Here is a 24,373-nt window from a genome sequence, read left to right on the forward strand (position 1 = left end):
TGTACTTGACTTTAGTTTCCTCACCTCTAATATGAGGCTGATGACAATAATGTCTCCCAAAAGATTTAATTTAAGTATATGCAGTTCTTAAACTATAGAGTGCTCTATAACTGTTCATAATTATTCTTATTAACATTATCAGTACTAGTATTAGTAGTACTGTTAGTATGAATAATCAACTTAAGGTTATAAAAATTGCTTTTGCCCTTCTGAATTCTTAGCATCTAGACTTTAATATTTGCTCTTCAGTTGCTAACCTAGATGAAATGGAAGCACAGCAAGATTACAGCCTTGTTATACATGGACTCCTAGTACACAACTATCCTTTACCAGTGGGGAAAAAATTTCCTTCGTAAGTTGTCTTACAAAGCCCATTCCTCATAGATACCTGAAATAGCCAAGCAATAGGTTGAGTATGCAAGTTATTTCTTTAGCAATCTCTATAAATTCCTAGCAATTTTTTGAACAGGACTTCTTAAAAAGATTATATCTTCTTCCCTTTTCTAAACATTGTTGAAATGCATTGGAATGGCACCTTATGATTATTTTTGTGTTTTTAACAAAGATATGTGTTGATCTGCTCATATCAAGTGATGAAGCAAATGTAACTCATGACGGTTCATGGTTGATCTCCCAGGTAAATCTACTTGGAAACGCAGTAATACTCCCAAAATTTGTAAGAAATTATAAAACATGTCATTTAATACTTTACATCAAATTTCATTCATATTTCTCTAACGGACTAAATTTAGATTTAAATTTTCTCTTGAATACTTTGCTTGGAAATCAAGTTTTCAAAAAAGAAATTTTAAAAGCTAGGAAAATAATCTGGCATTTTAAAGTGAGTATAAAAGTCTTACAAAATCACTTAAGTGCCAAGGGGACTATTTTAATGTGATTTGGAAAAGAATGAACAAAAATAAGAATATTTCTTGGACAGTGCCTTTTAATAATCTGAGATCATTTCATAGCCATTATATTACAGCAGAACTCTCTGTAGAAATACAGTAAAGTTTTAAATTTATTTCCACAGTTCTCATAAAGTAATTATTTAACTAATAAATGGAAAGTGAAACCAAAGCATAAAAGTATAGAAATCTATACAATAAATACAATGGTATCAAAGGGACCAATTTAAGAACTTAGGTGTTTTAATCTATAAAGATGACGTTAGCAATTTCTCTGGGTGCCTATTTCCAGGACTGTGTCTTCTCTAGCTGTTGTGTGTTACAGAGTTTAGGATCAGGTTTTCTGGGTATTATGTTTGTCTTTTAATTCATTCAACAAATATTTATTAAACCCTATTATTTTGCATATAGACCCTGGAGATACAAAATCAGAACAGGAGAATAATGATCCCAGATCTCTGGTATTAATTTTTAGTCCAGTGTAACCAAGGACCATATGAGATTTTGTCCTGTTTTCTAGGAATTGCTGCAAAGACTCAAAATTAAATGCAAAACATGCAAAATTCTTGCATTCTAAGCTCAGAGATCACTAGGAGTTGGGGCCAGACACATCTTCAAGGTCTAATGAGAGGCAGAATCCAAGCATCTTCTCTTCCATATCTAATGCCCATAACTCTGACAGTCAAAACACATAGAAGACTGGTGGTAAGAAAATGAACTGCCTTTTCAGAAGCAGTGTCCAAGAGGAAAGACTATTTTCTTCCTTTTTCAGCATGAGCCTATAGGAATGCTTATCCTTCCAAAATCCACTGGAAATGGGGAGCTTCATGAGAATCACTTATTCAATAGTAGGATTTCTGCCAGAAAAGGAGAAAAGTATTTTGTCCCCCAGTTGTACACTGTGTAACCAGCAGACTCATTAATCTGCCCCTGGGTCACCATGAGCTGGGAAAAGAAGAAGACAGGGCTAAAATAGAGGGAAAAGTGAAACTTCACATACTGTTAAGGCTGAGGCGAGTGAACATTTCAGAAGACAGCTGGGTTTGAGCTATCTTGAAAGAACTTCTCCCAAGAGGAACCTAAGCAGGAAGGTGTTGTGGGAGAAGCCAGGAGCTACGAGTACAGGAGGTGGAAAATACCAAGTCAGAGCTAGATCTCCCATATCAGGGACTCAGCAGGAAATCTGAACGGAGCCCTCCTGGGTCCCATGACAGAAATGACCAATGTGAGCCAGACACCTCTCATCAACGAACAAGTAACTGCTTTCACCTACAGTCCAATAAGGAGAGGTCTGCCTTTTCCCTCTCCTTCCTCTCTACCAGAACCTAACAGAGAAGCTAGCACCTAGAAGGAGGAGGCAGATGGAGAAACTGCTCCAAGATGCTAAAGACACAGATAGTCCTACCTATGCTTTGAAGAGAAGAGAAAGCTTTGAACTGAGTTTCAGACAGAAGTTTTAAAATATACAAGACTGGATGTTAAATGCTGAAATAGGACTGTCCTAATAACTGAAAAGTGCCTGGAATGTGAAAGAGTCTATTCACAATTACATTAGGCAAAGTGAATGGCTTTGCTCTCCCCAGAGTTTGGCCCAAGTCTTAAGTAAAGCTATCCGCAATAAAAACTCAGTTAAGCAGCTGTTTTGTTGAAAGCTAGATGTAGGGCACAGGCAGGCCTGAATCCCAGAAAAGGTATCTGAACTGAAGGCACGGAGTTGGAAGCTCTTAGCACTTAAAAATAATATCACCAATAAATAATATTAACCAAAATATATTAACAAAAATAATAGTATTAACAATAATAATGAACATTTATTGACCTCTTACCACCGGCCAGGCACTATACTGAGAGTTCTATATGAGTTACATAATTTAATCCTTAGGACATCCTAATGTACCTAAGGTACCACTATTGTGCTTGTTTTACATGGAAGTAAAATGAAAATTTAGAAAATTTGAGGAACTTGCCCCAGTTTCCCAGCTAGTAAACAATAGAACAAGCATCTAAATAAAAGTAGTTCTGACTCCAATGTCCACTTGCTTAACTGAATTCATTAAACTGCCTTCTGAACATTTTTAACTGTATGAAAGTAGATGTTATCATTTAGAGACACATGAAGTAAGAAGGAAGGGGAACTCTGAAAAACAAAGTAGAAAAGACAGAAAATGAATAAAAATAAGTAAGGTTAATTTAGATACTTTGTAAGATGAGGGCAGTGAGATGATTACAGAAATATAAAAGTTTTTTTCTTCCCAATCAGTGTTGAGGGCCAATTTAGGATGGAGAACATGTATTTATAATAGCACCAACTTTGCTGGTGGTTGCTATATCTTCACAGGTAAAATGCTTGTTTTCTTTAAGAAATAACACTTCATCTACCAATTCCATTCTGTATTCCTTGATAGCAGCACAGGATAAGTACATGATTAATAACTTCTATGTATGTATACCTATATGGAAAAGCTACAACTAGTGGATGAGTATATATACATTTTTAAAAGTAGAAGTATAATTTGTGGATCACATTCTTTTAACATAATTCATTTTATGGGTTACAGAACTTATTTCCAGTAAGGTGCAGGAAACTAAACTAAGACTGTTAAGGTCCATTTCATAGCTAAATATCCAAAGCTACTGCATTCACTATCCCTCTTGTTTTATATAGTCATACCTCATTTAATTGACACTGCTCAGGAATATGGTATGCAACATAGATCAATTTTCCAGATAGCTAAAGTTTGCCCACTATAGTATCAAATTGACTCAATTTTAATGAATCTGATAGAAACCTTCTAAAATATATACTTCCTGTCCTTCTTACAGTAGGTGTATTATATAAAATGTATCCTTTTCTTGATGGTCTAGAATCATCCTTATACACATCAGTGTTTGTGCTGCACTATAATATAGTAATGCCCTGAGGAGCTATCCAGGTAGTTTTTCCTTTAGACAAAGACTACTCCAGAGTTGGCATAATTATATTGAATAAAACAAAGCACAACGAATAACACCATGAGCCTTGAATCCAGCCATATATGAATTAAAATCGTGGGTCTCCCATTCAAGAGTTGGGTTACTCTTTAGGTAAGTTATTAACCACTTATGAGTCTTTGATTTCCCATTAGCAAAATGGAGGTAAAATAAGAGCTAATATTGAGTATGTGCTAAGTGCTGGCCACTGTGCTACAGTCTTAACTCCACACTGAGAAGCATACAGTGCAGGAATCAAAAACACAGACTGTGGAGCTGGACCATTTCCTAGCTTTGTGACCTTAGGCAAATTACTTAACCTCTCCATGACTTAGCTTCCTCATCGGTAAAAATGAGACCATAAAAATACCTTCTTTATGGAGTTACTGTGAAAGTCAGTATACTCAAAACACTAAAAGGAGTGCCTGAATCCTAGTAAGCGTTGAGTAAGTGATGATGATGGTGATGATCTCATTTAATCCTCAGAGCGATCTTGAGAGTAACTTAATAACTCCTTATTTTGGAGATGAGGAAGCTAAGATTTAGAGACCTTAATTAACTTGACAAAGTAACAGCACTAGTAAGGAAGTGCTGACTTCAGACACAAAGATGTGACCACTAAACATGGCCACTAGATGCACACTCCAACACATGCTGTTCACATTGTTGGTAATGACCTGGGACTTATGCAGGACACAACCCAAACAGCAGCTCTACCCCCTAGGCTAACTCTCTATTTCATGCAACATTTTTTTGAAGATTAAATGAAAGTATGAAGGCACGCAACACAATTTTTCGCACATAGCCTTTCAATAAATGATAAATCCTTGTTACCTCAACATGCTTCAGTTTTTTTAGCCGTTTAAGCCGCATCCAATCTAGTACACTGTGAATCTAAAGAGAAGTGAGATAACTTGTCAATTCAATAATTAATTCGAAGCCACTTTCTGGCCTGAAAAATATACTCTTATCTCCTACAAGGAAAAGTTCATGGACTTTTTGACAGATGTTTTATTCTGGGTGTTGTAGGTAGTTTCTAAAATGGTCCCCAATGATCCCCACCTCCTGCCTTTGGGTAATCTCTTTCCCTTGAGTATGGGGTCAACCTAGTGACTTGCTTCTAACAAACAGAACAGGGCAAAAGTGATGAATGTCACTTCCAAGATTAAATTATGAAAACTATGACTCCTATCTTGCTTGCACTCCCTCTCTTGTCCTCTCACTTGCTTACTCTGATGAAGTTAGCTGGTATACTATGGGCTGCCTTACAGAGAGGCACTCCTGGTGAGAAAGTAAAGGTGGCCTCCTGGTAACAGCAGCAAAGAACTGAGGCCCTCAGTCCAACAACTCACCAGAAACTGAATCCTACCAACAACCACATGAGTGTGCCTGGAAACAGACCCACTCCTGACAAACCTTATGATGACTACAGCCCAACTTTATTCCAGCCTTGTTAGGGACCCTGAGTCAGAGGACCCATTAAGCCAGCTCCTGACCCACATAAATTTCCAGATAGTTGCTTTAAGCCATTAAGTTATGGGATAATTTGCTACATGGCAATAGAAAAGTAATATAAATCTCTGACAAAACTTGCCACATGGAATTGTCATTATCTGACTCCTTTTCTGCCTATCCTACTAGACTGTGAGCTCCTTGAGAGCTAAAATTGTATCTTTTGCCTTTATTTTTCCAAAATCAGGAGCCCTGTTATCTAACAATTAAAATATCTAGAGCAAGGTTGAAAGACATAGATGAAGTACAAGCCCAGGAGAAGCAACAATACTGGAAGGTAGGGGAAGGGGAAAGAGGAGGCTGTGATCAAAGAGAGATTTCAGAGTTTGAAATCCTACAAACAAAACAATCAGAATGATGATAATGTGTGAAATGTGACAGTACTCTGCTAGGCGGCTGGGCACACAAGCCATTCTTAATTAGCTCTTGAGTAGTAGCTTGTTAAAGGCAATGACCACACGAGGAAGAATTAGTGGTGAGCCAAGCTCCCTCCATTTTGAGAAAGCAGTCTAGAGCTAATGCTGACAGCCCAATGCCTCTCTAACATTTCCTGGCCTCAGTAATGAGATCCAGGATGAGAACATCACACCCAGTTCCATTTCCAGGCCCAGCACGACAAAAGGAGTAGGGGCCCAAACCTTGACACATCACTTAGACTGTTAATCAAAAGAAAAAAGTGTCTGTATGAAGTTTCATGAGCAGAGCTTTGAAAGGTTACTATTAACATTAGTGTATTTTATCTGCCCAAGTTGACCTGATCTTTGATGATAACTTTTTAAGACTAATTCAGAAATGTCACAATCAGTTTTTGTTTAATAACCACTCTACTTTTAACAGCTTAACAAATAGGAAAGAGACTATATCCTGTGGAAACAACACAGATCAGAACACAGGAAGTTTGAGTGCAAGTCTCAGATATTCAGTAAACAAAATGTGTCCTTAGGTAATACTTGACTCCTTTATGGCTTAGTTTCTTTATTAGTCCAATTGGTATGATAACTGCTACAGAATTTTTGTCTAGATAATATAGAATGATGTGAAAACCCTTTGATAAGGTTAAATGAGCTGTTCAGTGCAAATTATAACACAAACACCAATCTGCTTCTATGACCTCCTTCAAGAAAGAACTCACTTTCATTAAGAAACGTTCTCTAACTCATCAGCAATCTCCCTCACTCTAGAATTATTCTGTCCTTCTTGTGTGGTTTATTTTATCATGTGCTTATTTATAGTTACAAAACTTTTCACTCAAGTTAAAGGTACAAAAGTAGAAAAGGTTTTTAAGTTATATATCAAAGTGAAGTTTCACCTTCCTGTTAGCACCAAACCAAACTAAATGTGTGCCCCCATGTAATTTGTTAACCTCTCCAATAACCTGATTGAATGTTTTACATCTAGGATATTCCACAATGCCATCTCTCACCACCAGCAACAACTGGCCAATACTTTCAGAATCACATTTTTCAGGATGCACAATAGCATTTCCAGGAAGTTGGTTTTGTTTATAGGGAATCAAAACCTCCTGGTTTCAGGAAAAATCCCTGCAAGAGATAAAGCCTCATGAAAGAAAGAAATAGAAACAAATGTCTCCACTCTTGCCCTAAGAAGCCCACTTCCCTCTATCCAACTTTACCTAACACCTGATTAGAGCTGGGCCATGGTGCAACCTTCCAAACACACAAGTCCACCCTGCCTAGAATTCCAGGCCAACTGTGAGCACACCATGCTGGACACTTTTCAATGCCATCTACAGACACCCAGTGAGGTAAACTTTGCAGGTTAGAGGATCCAACATCAACAGGTCTTTTTCCTTTGCTGCTGTGGCAGGAGCTCCTCATTTTCTCCAAAACTCTTTTCCCTGTATCTAGGGAGTTCCTCTACATCAGGTACAGGTAAAATGAATTACAAGCATTTCGCAGCTTAAGCAAAACTTAGTTGATTCGTATATCATCTCTACTTTTTTTAGGGTTTTACTCCCAGTTCATTGTCCCAGATTTGCTTTCCCCTGTCTTTTGGTGACTGGTGTGGTGGGAGGAAAGGTGAAGAGGAGACAGTGACACATAGTCCACTAACTCCACAAGGGATCCTACCTCAACAGGAACATTACAGAGATGCTAAATCGCTAGGTTGTTAGCACCGCAGTCCTTCAATTGTAATCACAGTGCCCCATCTTTGAGTTACTTCTCTGGCATGAAGGCATTTGCCAGTGCTTTCAAAGTCATCCAGCCTTCCAGTATAGTCACTCTTATCCCAGAGTACACTAGTCATCTCTTACTATTATTGCAGCTTCTACAGAGTATATAGTCAAGACTCCCCAAAACTGTGCTCTCTTTCAAAAGGCAGGAAGCTATTCCTAGAGAAGACAGCATATTCCAGATAAGTTTAAGTCTCTCTTACGTGCACCTACAGCACACTGTGCATGCCCTTATTAAAGCACCTATCACAGCATTGTATTGAAATTATCCATTTTCACAGTTAAAGTGTAAACTCTTTGAAGACACATACCAGATCTGAGCATTCTTTTTTTAGAGCTATGCATCTGTCTTTTAAACTGAACTAAGTGAGAGCAATGTACTGGGAAGTTGTAAATCTCTGGGTTATCCTTGCTATATTTCATATGATCAAGATAGAAAATGTTCCTAAAACCCTTGTAATGAAAATTTTCAAATATAAAATATGCTCTAGGATATTGAATTTATAAATGTTAAAATCATTTTTTATTCTTTAATTTTTCTGTCATTAAGATTTTCAAAAATGTGTATATTTCTTAATATTGATATATATTAAGATTCTAATTCTTTGGCTTTAACTCAATGTTGCATTATTCAACTATCATAATAAGATACTCTCACCAAAACAGAAAATCTAATACTTCCCATTTATAGAATATGATAGTAGTACAAAATTGGATTATAAAAGATTGTGAGTGCTTGGATAAGCAGTGATTAGGAAGTAGAAATGTATCAAATTTTCTATATTAATTATGATTTAAGGAGATAATAAAGTCTTGAAACTAAGCAACTGAGTAATTGCATAACAGATTAGAAATTGCTTTAAGTGAAAAGCTAGTCATCTCATTTTTTGTTTTAGACTATTAATCATAGGGTATTCTTACTTTTTGCTTTATATTAATAGATGGTATCATAGTAATAAAAACAACATAAATTCAGCTCTGTGATTCCTGTAGGCCCCTTGATTTCAGAGTAGACAAATCTCAGTCTCTGTAAAACTGGCCATGCTCATAGGGACCAAGTGCTATCCAAGTGTATTTCTCTCTCCAACACTGCCCCAAACCACCCACCTAACCACAAATACACATAAAGAACCTCCACAGGTACAACTTTTATTTTATTTCACATAAGAGTAAACCTAGCTCTCTCTAAAGAGACAAAGCTTGGTATTGCAGCATGCCATGTTCCTTGACTCAGTCCACAACATTTACTGAAGAGCCACACTATGTCAGCCAACTCCTTCGTTGAATGTGCAATCCAATAAGCATAATCCAACACTCAAGCTCATCACATCCTTAAGACTGTGGCCATTCAAGCACAACCTAAGCAACTTCAATTATTCTTCTCTATGCACTTCTCTTAGTAGAAGCCCATCTACTTGTACATTTTGTAATACCCAGGTTCTCCATCAGAGTATCTAGGTCCCCATGTGCTGTCACTCTCCCAGAGGTCTGGAGTTCACTTGAAAATAACCTGGAAATAAATTATCTTGACCTCTCAAAGCCCTCTTGTCCATAAAGATAGAAATACTCATTGCCACCATAACCTTTAAGTCATGGTCTTTCTCTCCTGAAGGCTTTGGATTCTACAGTCTATTCTCCTTTAATTTTATTCAATCATCCATCTTGTCCAGCCAAACAAGATTATTTGTTTTTATCTCACTATGCTGTAGGAAAATATTAAAACACTAACTTGAAGGAATAAACTCAGAAATGAAACTTCCAGTGATAAGAGGAGAAAAAAAAGCAAAAGATATCTGAGAACAAGGTAGCAGAGACATTAAACTAACATATACTATACTTGAAAGCCATGCTGATTTTTCTGGAAAACTGAGGATAAACTAGGTAATGAATCTAACAAAAATGGGATTGACATTTCACAAGGACATTTCTTATCCCTTATCATTAAGGGATAAGAAAGAACGGAAGCCCTCTGGAAACAAAACTGCAAGACAAGCAAATAGATACATGAATCCACTGTCAGGTGAGAAAACAGTAAAGGAAAGCTGCTGACAGATTTCATCAAGAATCATTATAGAATGCTTGGTTTATGATGCTTTACCCATATAGAATTATTTATTAGTAACTGGTAATTATGCATGATAACATTTCTTTATGATCAAACATTGTTTCATTCATTTGTATCTGATCAGGATTATATATTAATTAGGTTCATGGCATCATTTAGAGTAGAGAAAAAGTATATAAACTTTTCTACGTACTGATTCTTTAGGAGATACAAAATAATATTGAACTGGAATAATAAAGCATCACTATTTACAGACAGGTGTCAGGAGATCTCCTTGTGCAAAGTTACTCAAAAATCAAAGACAGCTTCAATCATCTCTTCACTTGGCTGATTTGCTCTTGGCCTTGAGTGTTATTCTAGGCCTTCTTTGAGTTAGATGTTCCTCTTATGTACTCCTATAAAATCTTATGCTTCTATCACAACACCAGTTAAACTTTATATTATTGGCTTGTATTTCATGCTAGATTTCAAATAAGTGTGACTGAAACTATGTTTTACTGACTAATATAGCATTATCTAGCAAAGTCCCAGAACACAGTAGGCAGTCAATAAATATTTACTGAAGCAATGTATGAAAGCTTACATAGGAATGATTACTTACCAAAGAGTCAAGAATATGTAGTCTAAAAAAAAGTTTGTCATTTCCTGATAGGTACTCCTGGAGAATCTTAGAGAGAATTAATGTTAACATGAAGGCTATGATTGAAAGCATCATGGTCCCTAGGAAATGAATGCCTATTAGAAACTTGGGATTTGAGGAAGTAGGCATCCAACCTAATTATAGTCTCATGATGATGACAAGAGAAGGAAGATAAACTAGACTCATTCCTGCCCTAGCCTGATTCTCAGAGTCCTGTAGTTCATTTTACAGTGTTCATGACACCATGTTTCCTATATTTAGAATTCCTTGTAATGACTAAATTCCAATGAGACTAAAGTCTCTGATATGCAGTTGAGATAGAACAATATTAAATGTTCACGAGCTTTAAAGTACCAACTACAATACAATCCCCTTGCAATTGCTTGTAATTCCAACTTACATATGTTTTATAAAGGGACAACCCAGAAATAAATTAGAGTTTTAGTAATTTTGATACAAGTAAACACTTTTTCCTCCTCTATACTCAGTAGTTAACATGCGTCCTGAGAAGTGGTTTTGTAATTATAAATCCTTTCATTTAATAAAAGATTAAAGAATGATATTTACTCCTATGACCACTTACACAAGAATTTCATTTTAAATTTATTTTTTAAGTTATAATAATGAACCTAATATTTTAATGAAAAGGGAAGCAAGTATAGTAACACAAAATTTCATTTATTGCATCTTAAGTTTTCAAAGAACAAATGCTATTGAAATGGTTGAGACTATTTGATTGATAGGATATTTTGTACTATGGTGGCTGGTTTTATATAGTTTAACATTTTGACTGTTTCTTCAGAAACACTTAGGCCTTTGTTTCATTTTGAATTATTAGAACACATTAAGATCTACAAACACTGCACTTTAAAATAGTAATCAGACTGAAGAGACACATAAAACATAATTTTTTGAAAATCAGTAACATACTAAACCTGTAGCAAATACTTTGTGGAGTAAACAATGATGTGAAGAACATTATTTCTTTCAGGATAACAAAAGACAATTTAGTTTAATATCTAAAAGAAGACTTTTACAAGAGAGGAATTAAACTTCCCCTAATAAAAGAAAACAGATTACTTCTAAAAAGTATTTCATTGAAAAATTCCTAAATTGAGAAGCTATGATAACCTCTCATCCATAATGAACCAAACAATTATTTATTAATAATTCACTACTGTACCAAATACAGCTATAAAACCTGAACAGAATGCATAGGGCAGTTACTTGATTCTAAGAATTAAATTGTAGCAAGCAGACTGGGAAAGAAAAAACAGAAATCAGAGTGCCACTAAACCGACATTGAGTTTTAACTTTTATTTTACTCTGGCATCCCGTGTCTGGACTCAATTCAGTCTGAAATTCAGAAATGGAATTTGGTCAAGAACAGCAAATGCCAAGAGAATTCCTGCAGTTCTGGCTCAAGAACTGAGAAAGGTGTCCCCTAACACTCAGAGAGAGAGCAAGAGCTCTATTTTTCTTCCTTTTTCTCCATTCTCTCATGCCTCAGATCCAAGAAAGCCAATGGTGGCTCAGTGACCACGGCAAAGGTGGCAATGAGAGGTATGGGAGCCTAAAACTCTAAGTGAGGAGAACTTTCATCTCCTGTAGATGAGTTGTGGTCCAAAGAGGGTAAGGCAACTCCTCCCCACCCACCCACCTTTGTCTTCTTGCTACTTTGCATCAAATGTCATATTTAGAATTCCTCCCTATGATAGAGTCATAGGAAGTATGAGAGTAGAGTAAATAAAGACATATTTCTGGCCAGAGGACCAAAAAGGGGAGTCCCAGGAAACAGGTAAGAACAGTAAATACTGCAGACTAAGGATTGTGGGAAAGTGACATCACAAATTGTTTATGAACTACAGTGCTCAACCCTAGCTACATATGTGTGTACTTGACCTTAAACAGCACACTAACAACTCTGAGAAGTGAATCAGTATTTAGACCACTGCCCAGATCCCATACTGGCCATTGTGAGTGGTACACATACAAAAAGGACCCTTTGCACTATAAAAACTTTGAAAACAGAACTGACCTTGAAACCACATTCTGCAGAAAGCTGGTTATAATTCGTGGTCTGAACCCAACTTGGCCAACTGCCAGCTAAAACAAAAATATCAATATTTTTCATAGAATTTAAACAAGACCCAGCACCTCATAACATAATATTCAAAATGTCCTAGATATAACCCCAAATTACTTGGGGTTACCAAGAAATCTCTCACAGGGAAAGAAAATCAATAAATGCCAATGCTGTAATGGCAGATTCTGTAATTATCTGACAAAGATTTAAAACCATTTTTATAAAAACATTCCAACAAGGTCAAATACCTTGAAATAAATGGAATGATAGAAAATCTTGAAATAAAACAGCAATTATAAAGAACCACCAAATGGTAATTTTAGAACTAAAAATACAATAACTTAAAAATTTACTGAATGGGATCCATGGAGATGACAAAGGAAAAAGATTAGTGAATTTGAAGATAGAGCAATAGAAACTATGTAATCTGAAAAACAGAAAAATGATTTAAAAAATTAAATGGAACCTCAGGAACCTGTGGTACAATAATAAAAGGTCTGATATTTGTATGATCTGAGTCCCAGACAGAGTGGAGAAAGAGTACATTAATAAAACATATATATATATATATATATATATATATATATTTGAAGAAATAATGGTTGAAAACTACCCAAATGTGCAGGGAAATGCACAAACCTGAAAGTTCAAGAAACTCAGTAAACCCAAACAGAATAAACACAAAAAAAATCCATGCCCAGACTCATCATAATTGAACTGCTGAAAACTATAGACAAAGAAAATATCATGATAGCAGCCAGAGAGAAATAATGCATTACGGATAGAGAAACATTTACTCAAATTAACAACTGTCTCATGGAGGCCAGAAGGAAATGGAACATTTAAAAATTGCTGAAGGGCTTCCCTGGTGGCGCAGTGGTTGAGAATCTGCCTGCCAATGCAGGGGACACGGGTTCGAGCCCTGGTCTGGGAAGATCCCACATGCTGTGGAGCAACTGGGCCTGTGACCCACAACTACTAAGCCTGCGTGTCTGGAGCCTGTGCTCCACAACAAGAGAGACCACGACAGTGAGAGGCCCGCGCACAGCAATGAAGAGTGGCCCCCGCTCACCACAACTAGAGAAAGCCCTCGCACAGAAACGAAGACCCAACACAGCCAAAAGTTTTTTTAAATAATTAATTTAAAAAAATGCTGAAAGAAAATAATTTTTAACCCAGAATTCCATATCCATAGAAAATATCTTTTAGGAATGAAAGTAAAATAGTCTCAGATCAAGGTAAATAAACTAAGAGAATTTTCTTGCCAGCAGATCTGTTCCAAAAGAATTGTTAAAGGAACTTCTTCAGACAGAAGAGAAATAATACCCAAAAGATGCCTGCAGCATTGAAAATGAAGAAAGAGCAACAGAAATGGTAAATATATGGGTAAACATAATAGACTATTCTTATCCCCTGTAGTTCTTTAAAATATGTTTGATATTTGAAAGCAAGAATTATAACACTGAGTTTTAAAATGTGTGTAGATATAATACATAAGATAGTTACAATACAAGGCAAGATAATAAAAACTATATGGTGGAAAAGTAAGTGGGTGCTTTATAAATGATAACCTATAGGAAGACAAAACTAAATATAAAGATTCCAAATGCAGTGTGACTGTCTACAGGAAAATGACTTCAAAAGTCAGAAGCAAGGTTAATCAGAAATAGATTGGGGAGTGGTATAATATGAAATCCTCACACAGCATATAAGTATGCTCATGATCTTGACCCATCATGAGGACTGCTTACCTCTCCAGCTTTATCTCACTCTTCATTTCCTTGTACTATATACCCTAGTCATATAAAAATTATTTGCAATTCCCCAAATATTCCATACTAACAAACCTCCATGACTCTGTATAAGCTACTCCTTCTCACGAGACTTCCTTCATTCCTTTCTTCACCTGGCTAATTCCAATTTATTTGTCAAGATTAGCTCAGGTGTTTCCTTCTCACACAGGACCCAAAATTAGGTTTCATGACTTTCCTATGCAGTCCACATACATATTATTATATGCATATGTATATTATTATATACACAGTATATATGTATATATACATATTATATACACATATACATATAATACATATTATTATATACATTATTATATACATATTAATTATATAATACATATATAATATGCTAATATATACATAAATATTAATTATTTGGTTTAAACTTTCTAACAAATGCTATCAAATTAGTACATAATAAAATTATAAAGCAATAAAACTATTTGGGGAAAAAACAAAATTACTCTTAAATCAATACATCAGTAGAATAATTGAAAAATGAACTAATTTAAAATCATTTAGAATCAGTAAAAAATGCATTTAAAATTATCTCTAATACACTCTTATTTAGTTATCATCTTGCTACCATTATTAGAATGATCTTAACTAATGTATTAAACTAAATGCCCTAAGGTAAAATTACTTTTATGAATAATATTTAATGATCCAGAAGAATAATATTAAACCCACAAAAATGTTTTTCAAAACCCATTTTTAAAACTCTGTATTAAAATCACTGTTAAATAAACGTGTGTTCTGGCATTTGATAAATTTATTACAAGTTTGCTGGAACTGAATGAATCTAAGAAATCTACTTCAACTTCTCTATTTTACAGACAAGAAAACGAAGAACCAGGGAGGTGACTTGGGCAAGTTACATAGCTAATTAATGGTAGGGCTACATTAGAATCAATAGTCTTTGACTCCTTCCTAGAGCAGAGTTCTTTTTTTTTTTTCAATTTGGGGGTATAGTTGCTTTACAATACTGTGTTAGTTTCTACTGTACAGCAAAGTGAATCAGCTATATATACACATATATCCCATCTTTTTTGGATTTCCTTCCCATTTAGGTCACCACAGAGCACCAAGTAGAGTTCCCTGTGCTATTCAGTAGATTCTCATTAGTTATCTATTTTATACATGTAGTGTATATATGTCAATCCCAATCTCCCAATTCTTTCTAATATGCTACCAAACCTCTCATAGATACAATAAATTCTAAACTTATGAATGGATTGTATTTTAAAAATTCATTTATGATTCACTTTCAGTTAGAACTGGGAATTAACTTTTCCCCTAGAATAATTTTTTATTTGAGTTGAATTCCTAAATTAGTCCCCAAATATAGGTACTCTGAGGAATTAACAGTCCTTTAATTCAACGATCTGAACAGAGAAAAATTAAGTTTAAAGGAAGGGCTATTTTTATGTGTAGATCTTTGACGCTCATAAATTAAACTCCTTGAACATGCCACTAATGATTATTGCTATAGTTGAAAATGCAAGATGACTTTCTAAACAGGTATTACTAGGATTCTAGCACAACTTCCTGACTTTCATGATCCAACTTTGTAAAATTATATTTGGGGATTTTCCCCCCTTCCTTATGGTATCTGCCAGATGTTTTGTAGTTGCTAGCCATCTTCAGCTGTGTACCTACCTGACTTCACAAACCTCCTATAGGAGCTGGAAGGATTTTTGTAGAACATGGCAAATTCAACATACTCATTGGCTTAAATCCAACCAACACTAACTGCATCCAGGAGAACTGAATGTTCTTATTGGTTTAAGGCAATTCAGGGCTACCCCCTGAGCTGGCAGTAGTATATCTCCCTGAACTTATGGGCCATGTACCAAAGGGGTGGATGGCCTAAGAACAATCTGGGTATTATAAGGAAGGTGGGTAAGGGAAAGAGATGTTATGTAATCAATCAATAAATGTCCACTACACTAGGAGATAATGTTCCTTGTTCTATGAAGTTCCTTCAAGGCAGAGTCATTTATAGTCTTCATGCAGTCTTTAATGACCAAAAAATACACAAACTGCCCCTCCTCTATAAATTCTCTTCTACTAATGTTTTTGTCATACCCTGAGTTTACCAGATTTCCCATGTACATAATATAGTTATGGAGCAGTCCACCAAAGGATTTTTTCTGATTTGGGAATTCATACATACATACATACATTCATATCTTAAACATGTATAGTTGTACAGCTAAAGACCAATTGATTATTAATGAATCACTTTTAATTGAAAAACACAAAAATTCCATTAAACAAAGGGGAACCCAGATATTTGATGGTTATATATTACATTAGCATTTTCCACATACACTGACTAAAATTCATTATTAATTTTTACTCCCTGCAGGATATTAAAAGCCCCAACTAAGCAGAGTTAAAAGAGAATAAAGAATTAGCACTAAAGTTCAAAGAAAAGTAGAAGTCTATAAAATGACATATGATATGAAGACTAGAGTTCCCTGTAGCCTCCTTCCTTACTGCTACTTCGCCATCAGATGAGACAAAGGATGAAGGGGAAAAAAGTAGATAGAATAAAAGAAGACATAAGGGAAAACTACTTCATGTGAATGGCTGTAAGGAAAAAACTAAAGTTCTGCATTAATGGCAGAATATAATTTATAAAACTGTATTGCCTATTGTCATGCACTAAACAAACACATAAACACACACACACACACACACACACACAAATTAGAATTATTCAAAGAGAAAAAACCCAGGGAGGGGGACTAAACACTGTAACATTCAAGTATAGTAAAACCCTAACCGAAACAAAATTAAAAATTACTTAAAAATTTTTCCATATAATTTTAATATGCTTTTTTTTTTTTTTTCTTTTTGCAGTACGCGGGCCTCTCACTGTTGTGGCCTCTCCTGCTGCGGAGCAAAGGCTCTGGACGCGCAGGCTCAGTGACAATGGCTCACGGGCCTAGCCGCTCCGCAGCATGTGGGATCTTCCCGGACAGGGGCACGAACCCGTGTCCCCTGCATCGGCAGGTGGACTCTCAACCACTGCGCCACCAGGGAAGCCCTTAATATGCATTTTTAAGCATTAACACGGCATCAAAGGAAAGTGATTTATTTTGGAAAGATGTTCAACAATAATATTGAAACCAATAGTATTCTGATTAAAGAGAAAATTCTGATTAGCTAGTATACCCCACATACATTCAAGATTTTTTTATCTGAATTTCAATTTTATATACACACATGCACATTCAACACACGATACTTAAGATATAATTTTCACAGAGATTAGCTTAAATTCTAAAATGCAGAATTTCCCCTTGAAAGCTATTAGATATTGATATTAGTTTTTAAGGAAATGTTCAATTCCTTATCTCTGAAGACTTCTAAAATCTGTTGTGGTTTAGGAGCCATCAAGCCTAAATCAGTACACTTACGTGCGGCTAAACAGACAACTCCAAGGACAGTCCACTAAACAGCTAATATGCAAATATGTGAAAACATTCACATAAACCACAGGAAGAAATGTAGAAAAGGATTCACCGTCACCTTTTTACTGTGTTCTCCCATACATGAATGAGGTGTCTCAGAATCATCACTGCTATTTTTATTATTATGGCTATTGTTAACCAGCTCAATTGCAAATTCCTGCTTTTCCTTATAGTTTCCATTAAGTCTTGGCTAAGAAGCCTTCCCTGTCTCCCCTCAACAGGCTTGGGTCCTTCTTCCTTCTATGATCCAAAGCACTTTGAACACATCTTGATTATCAACATTAAATTATTGCATTTTAATTACTTAATTGCATGACCATTTCCGAAGTAGGTTTCTCCTAGAGAAAGATATTCTATCACTTTGCCTAAGTAACTTCTACTTTGTTGGAGTTCAATATATGCCTGTCGAATGAATGGTCAATCAAAATCTGTATCAGAGATTAATTCCTTCAGCTAATTATACAGAGTAGGAGTTGAGATGGCAAGACAGTTTTTCTGACATGTTTTCCCTTCCCACACTCTGTATTACTAAAGAAAAAGCCTAAATTGCCTTCTTAATAGAAGGGAGGGAGTATTTCCTGCTCCCATCAAAGGTCAGCATAGCCACTTCTATTCCATTCCCTCTCAGTCTCTCATGGGGTTTGCTCCCACAATTATCCCTTTCCTGCATCATCAATTATTTTCTTGAGCTTAATTATTCCCATCAGCTTACAAACATAGCCTTGTATCCTGTATCTTAAATTTTTTAATTATAAATACATCAAATAGAAACCCCCCTGTTGCCTTCATATCCTCTCCCAGCTATCTTCACATTTCTCACCTCTTCTTCACTGCAAAACTTCGTGAACCTGTTAGTGATGTCTGTCTTAACTTCCTCATTCCCATTCTCTTGTCAAGTCACTCCAATTGTCCTTCATTTTTCCCACACTACACTAAGACCGCTCTCATGAAGGTGCTGCTGATCTCTGTGTCTCCAACTCCCACAGACAACTTCTCTGCCATCATCCTGCTCAGCCTCTCAGGTCATTGGACAGCGTGGATCACTCCCTTCTGGAGAGTTTATTCTCTTGGCTTCCTTAACACACAGGCTAGTTTCTTTTCCTATCTCAATGACTGTGCCTTTTCTGACTTCTCTGCTAGCTCTTCTTCCTCTCCTCAATGTCAGAAGTGACTCAGTGATGAGCTCTATTCTCTTCTCTATCTACATCTCTTCCTATAATTTTAAATAGAATCTATATACAGATGCCTCTCAAATTTCATTCTGTAACTCTGACCTCTCTCTAAGACTCAAAAATCTTATGTCCAACTGCATATTTGACATCTGCACTTGAATTTCTACTTGGCATCTCATAATTAACAAGTCCAATGCAGAAATGTTGGTTTGTATTTGTTCTTCCCCTAATCTTTTCCATCAGGATAAACTCTACTACCATTTATTCAGTTGATTTCTTGAGAACAATGAAGATCTTTATATTAATCATGTATTGATTGCTGTGTAACAATTCTCCCAAAACTTAACTGCTTAAAACAATGAACATTTATTGTGTTGAACAGTTTCTGTAGGTCAGAAATCCAGATATGGCTTAGTAGCTCTGGCTCAGGGACTCTCATAAGACTGCAGTCAAGATGTTGCCTGAGGCTGGTCGTCCAAAGCCTTGACTGGGGCTGAAGGATCCACTCTAGTGGCTCAACAGTGCTGATTGTTAAACAGAGGGTTTCAGCTCCTCTCCACAGGGACCTCTCCAAATGCCTGCCTAAATGGCCTCAGAATATGGCAACTGACTTCCTCCAAAGCCAAAGATCCAAGAGATAGCAAGACTGGAGCAGGAATTTCTTTCTGATCTAGTGTCAAGAGTCACAATGTCATTTCTGCAATATCCTATTGGTTACACAGGTTAGCCATACTTGGTTTGTGATGGGATGACACAAGGACATAAAAACCAGGAAGCATGAATCATTAGGGACTCTCTTGGAAGCTGGTTAATACAATTTTGCATAGGGGAAAAAAAATCACATAATTGAATCTTTCACAGTCTTTTCAACCCCAAATGTTTCTTTCCTGTAAATTACTCCATCACACACAAACACAACACAGAAAAATATGGAATAAGGCAGCCTGACTATAGGTCCACATCCTCCTCCTTCTCCTCTCAAACCTCAGTAGACTTGGATAGTGCATTTGAAACCATGAGCTTTACTAGAGGCTTTGGAAAAATAAGTTAGGGACTTCCATCTACTCTGTACTAGGTAGGAGATTGAGGTCTCATGAAGTAAAACTCCCCCCAAAAGACACAACACTATAGGTCACAGAAATAGCTTAGTTGTCAAACACCTGAGAAGCTCTTCAGGAAGACCAGCACCTGATTGTCAGCAATCCGGATAATCTCCCCAATGTAGTCATATGGCTTCTGTTACTATATAGAGTTCTGTAACATAGTGGAATGATATAAAACCTTACCAAGGAGTTAAGTGGCATCCTCCCTAAGAAATATCAACATCATTAGTGTTCTTGAAAAATTCTCTTTTACTGGAGATCTTTATGTAACCGAGCAGGACCCTGTGGGTACTTCCTGGGACAGGAACCCCCCTTCAACCCCATGTCCTCTGCCTGCCTCCTGTTTGTAGAAAAGCCATAGTCTCCTAGGACTCCCCCTGAGTCACAAAAGCATGGCTCAAGAATTAATGATTGAAAGAATGTGAACATGTAGTGACAAAAATATTAGTTGGGCCAGGAGAACTGGTAACAATTTAAACAGTCAATCTGCCATATATCAGTCACAGAAATTTTAGTTCCTCCCTGAAGAACATAGGTAACAGTGTCTGATGCACATTCCTGAGTCATTTTACAGATACTAAAACTCCCACTAAATGGAAGTTAACTACTTGATGATCATGAGCACAGAGCCCCCGGATCAGCTGGAGCCTGAGGATTGATGATGTTAACCCCTGTGACACCACACTGTTACCTCACCATCAACCAATTAGAGAATTGTGCATGAGCTGGTCACTCACCCTGCGACTCCCCACCCTCACCTGGCCTTTAAAACTGCTTCCCTGAAACCCATCACTGGAGAGTTAGAGGGTTTTGAGTATTAGCTGTCCATACTCCTTCTCTGGCACCTGCAATAAACACTGCACTTTCCTTCACCACAACCCAGTGTCAGTAGACTGGCTTTACTGCACACAGGCGAGTGGACTCAAGTTTGGTTTGGCAACATTTAGATGGTGACAAATATCTAAACAAACTGAAAGAAAAAATTATGAATCATGTAATCAAATCATAGGGATATAACTAGCCTCAGAAAGACTAAAACTAGCTCTCTCTAGCTCTCCTTTCTGTTTCTTCTTTGGCATCAGTGCATTTTACCAGACCAGAAGTCTCCATTCAGTTATAATTATAGCCACCACTGCCTCCTGGCTCATATCTTCTCAGTTCAGTCACAAGAAAGAGAAGGCTCTTCTGACCTCTTGACCCAGTTTGAAAAAAATCTCATAGGACTCTGCTTGACTCAGCTTGGTCACATGACTACCTCATTGAGTCAGGGGAGCAGAATGCTATGACTCAGTTGGACATACTGTTCATTCCTGAGAGCAAGGAATATGGAAGAGTTCATTCAGAATACATGCTACAGTGGGAGAAGTAGTGTTCCAAATGAGGAAGTATGCTATTCTCAAAAGAAATAAGAGTCAGTTGCCAGACAAAACAATGAATGTCAAACATACTTCCAACCCTAAACTATAGCATCTGTCTGCATACCTGAGGATACAGGAATTGAGAAATTAATGGTTGAAAGTAAAAAGTAGTTATTTTTAAATACTTGCATGGACTTATCCAGTCTCCACAGGGACTCATCTCAGTTACCGATGGTAAATTTTTTTTAAAATCTCTTATAAGAACACATAAATTAAAGAAAATTAATGTATGCAATGAAAAAAACAGCAGTTCAAAGAAGAGGGTCCTTTTTGAGCATATAGTGAGTTACTATAAAACATAAGAGAGTAAAAGAAATTGGACCAGTGAATTTAAAGCTCAGTTGGAAGAATTCTCTCAGAACTTAAGGGAAAAAAATAATAAAATGAAAATTATGGAAGGAAGGACTTTAGAAAAATAAGATAGGGCTTCCCTGGTGGCCCAGTGGTTGAGAGTCCGCCTGCCGACGCAGGGGACACGGGTTCGTGCCCCGGTCCAGGAAGATCCCACATGCCGCGGAGCGGCTGGGCCCGTGAGCCATGGCCTCTGAGCCTGCGGGCCCGGAGCCTGTGCTCCGCAACGGGAGAGGCCACAACAGTGAGAGGCCCGCGTACCACAAAAAAAAGAAAAAAAAAAAAAAAAGTTTCCTAGGAAAGATAACTGAATTACATCACCTATAGATAAGCTTTCTTTTTAGTGATAAGAAACTCATCCATTCGCCAGATATTTACTAAATTCCTACTACGTACTGTTTAGCAGCTGGAGATAGAGCAGTGAACAAACTACACAGTCTCTGCCATAGAATCTTCACTCTAGTGGGAAAAAAATTAAACTGCAAGGCAAAGTGGAGAAAGCTTACCAAGATAGATAATCTCTGTCAAGGTGGAAAAATTTTGTTTCATCATATTTTATGTCTCACCATATTTAAGAAGTGATGCATACATTTCATTTTACTTTGAGATATTCATTCTGTCAATTAGGATTAGGTTCAGCCACAAGAGTAAATTAACAGAGGCCCTTATTTCTTTCACATATAAGTCCACAGTTAGGCAGTCTGTGGGCATTTTAGCAGATCAGCTCCATGAAATATACAGAGACTCAAGACTCCTCTATTCCTAAGAATGTACCCTGTACCACCCTACCATGCCCACCCACATACATACACTCCCCCAAAACTGTTTGGGGAATCCAAGGAATCTGCATTTTAACAGGTATCCCAGGTAATCGAAATGCAGGTAGTTTATAACCCACCTGAGACATCCTGATATAGAAGACTGAGGAAAAAGATGATAAAATGACTCCTAAAACCTTGGTAATGAGAGAAATAAAATTACTTCTAAGAATCAAACTGTGAAATCAATAAATAGTTCCTAAAAGCAGAGATAAGTAAAGTCACCTTAAAGAAAGCCAAACCACCCACATTTGACAAAACCTCAACTTTTAGGTATTTTCTTATCTAAAGAAATTGTCGGAGTGAAGGTGGATGATGCAGAGTGAGCCCATAAACAATATGGAAGCAACTAAAAGACAGTCTCAGAGGTCTTCTCCAGACATGATGCCTACATCTTATTGCACACATTTTCAGAACTCCTCCAACCATTCTCTTATGAAAAGTTTGGATTTACTTTTATTGTTACCTTTTAAAATGTTTCACATGAAACTTTATAATTTTAAATTAATTTTGTGCCATTAATAGTATCCTCTGTCAGGTTATGTCTTGGAAACATAGGTAATATTAGGCTGTGGCTACTCATACCAAAGGCTGTATATCAGATAATGTTCAACTACGGAGCTGGGCAAAAATGCAAGATAAATTTTGGCTTCCACGTTCTCATCTTCATTTCATTCTAAAGGGAAATAAGAAACAAAAGAAAAGAGAGAAGAAAACCCTAGAACAATGTTTCATAAAGCCAGATTAAAAAAAAGGGGTTAACACTATTTTGTAACATCACTGTACTTCTTTTCCATAACACAAATGCAAAACTGAGTTGATTATTCCTGTCCACCAAGAACTTTTTAAAAATTCCTGAAAGAATTTTAGGTCCTGTTCAGAAAATATATGTATCTCCAACGAAATAATCCTAAATTCAATAGGTAAGTTAAACTGCATGCCATTATACTACTCCACCCTAAAAAATTTTCTCTTACCTCTCCTTTTTACTAAAGCCTATCCTTTCAAATTGCTGTTTAATTTCCAAATTAATTCTTCCACAGCTTCACATCACTCAGGTAACCTCTCAGTCTCTGAATTAAGGGACTCCCACCACCAGTTTCCGGCTGGAGATAGAACTTTTATTAAAAGTACGAAGTATGAGGTCAGCCAACAGGACCTGAGATTTGGGGCAAGTTCTTCAACGCTGGGAAACTTAGCTTTTTCATTTGAAAAATGACGTTTGATACAGATTTCTAAAATTCCCTCAAATGTATAACGGTGATTTAAACATAACCAGAACTCTTGTTTGATATGGCAGTAGATTTTCTTAAGGGAAGCAATTTGGCAAGTTTTGCATCACCTGTCCCAAGCCCCTTATTGTGTGCACTTACGGAAAACTACTTAAGCTCCATTTTACTACCGAATTAACCGGTGGGGAGGTGGAGCGGGGGGCGGGGATGTTAACCTACATTTTAGCACTGGGGAGAATGGAACTGTTGCCCGTGCAAAAATCTACGAAAGGGACAGCACTGCAACATACACCCAAGGAAGCTTTCCAGAAGCAAAACCAAGGGATCTGTCAGGTGAAAAGTACGCCCCAGGTTGGTTTCACATGCTAACCACTGCCTGAGATCCCCTAAGGCCAGGCAGAAAACGCTTGTCTGTTCTTTTTCTCTTTGCAAATTTCAAATTCCTTCAACCCAAAGGCTTGGCTCCAAACCATGCTGTGGGGAGCTAAACCGCCTCACCCGTTCTGAATGTGGAAACATGACTCCGCCTCGCCAACAACCGCAAGAGGGAGAAGCAGCTACAGGGAAGCCAGGTTAGGCCGGGCGCCTGTCTCGTCGGCCCCGCCCGGGAGTAGACCAGCCGGCGC

At 36.9% G+C, this 24,373-nt stretch overlaps 1 long non-coding RNA gene across 2 annotated transcripts in view; it reads right to left on the reverse strand.

Moving 5' to 3' along the window:
* The window catches only part of LOC117313957 (uncharacterized), a 391,794-nt gene extending 367,424 nt beyond the window's left edge, over positions 1-24,370 (reverse strand). For both annotated transcript variants that reach the window (XR_004528573.2, XR_012324337.1), the window contains exon 1: positions 24,246-24,370. This is a non-coding gene — a long non-coding RNA (uncharacterized lncRNA). The remainder of the gene's footprint in view (positions 1-24,245) is intronic.
* Positions 24,371-24,373: the final 3 nt, after the last annotated feature.

This window comes from Tursiops truncatus, chromosome 1, assembly GCF_011762595.2.
Source record: "Tursiops truncatus isolate mTurTru1 chromosome 1, mTurTru1.mat.Y, whole genome shotgun sequence".
In the NCBI taxonomy this organism is placed as follows: Eukaryota; Metazoa; Chordata; class Mammalia; order Artiodactyla; family Delphinidae; genus Tursiops; species Tursiops truncatus.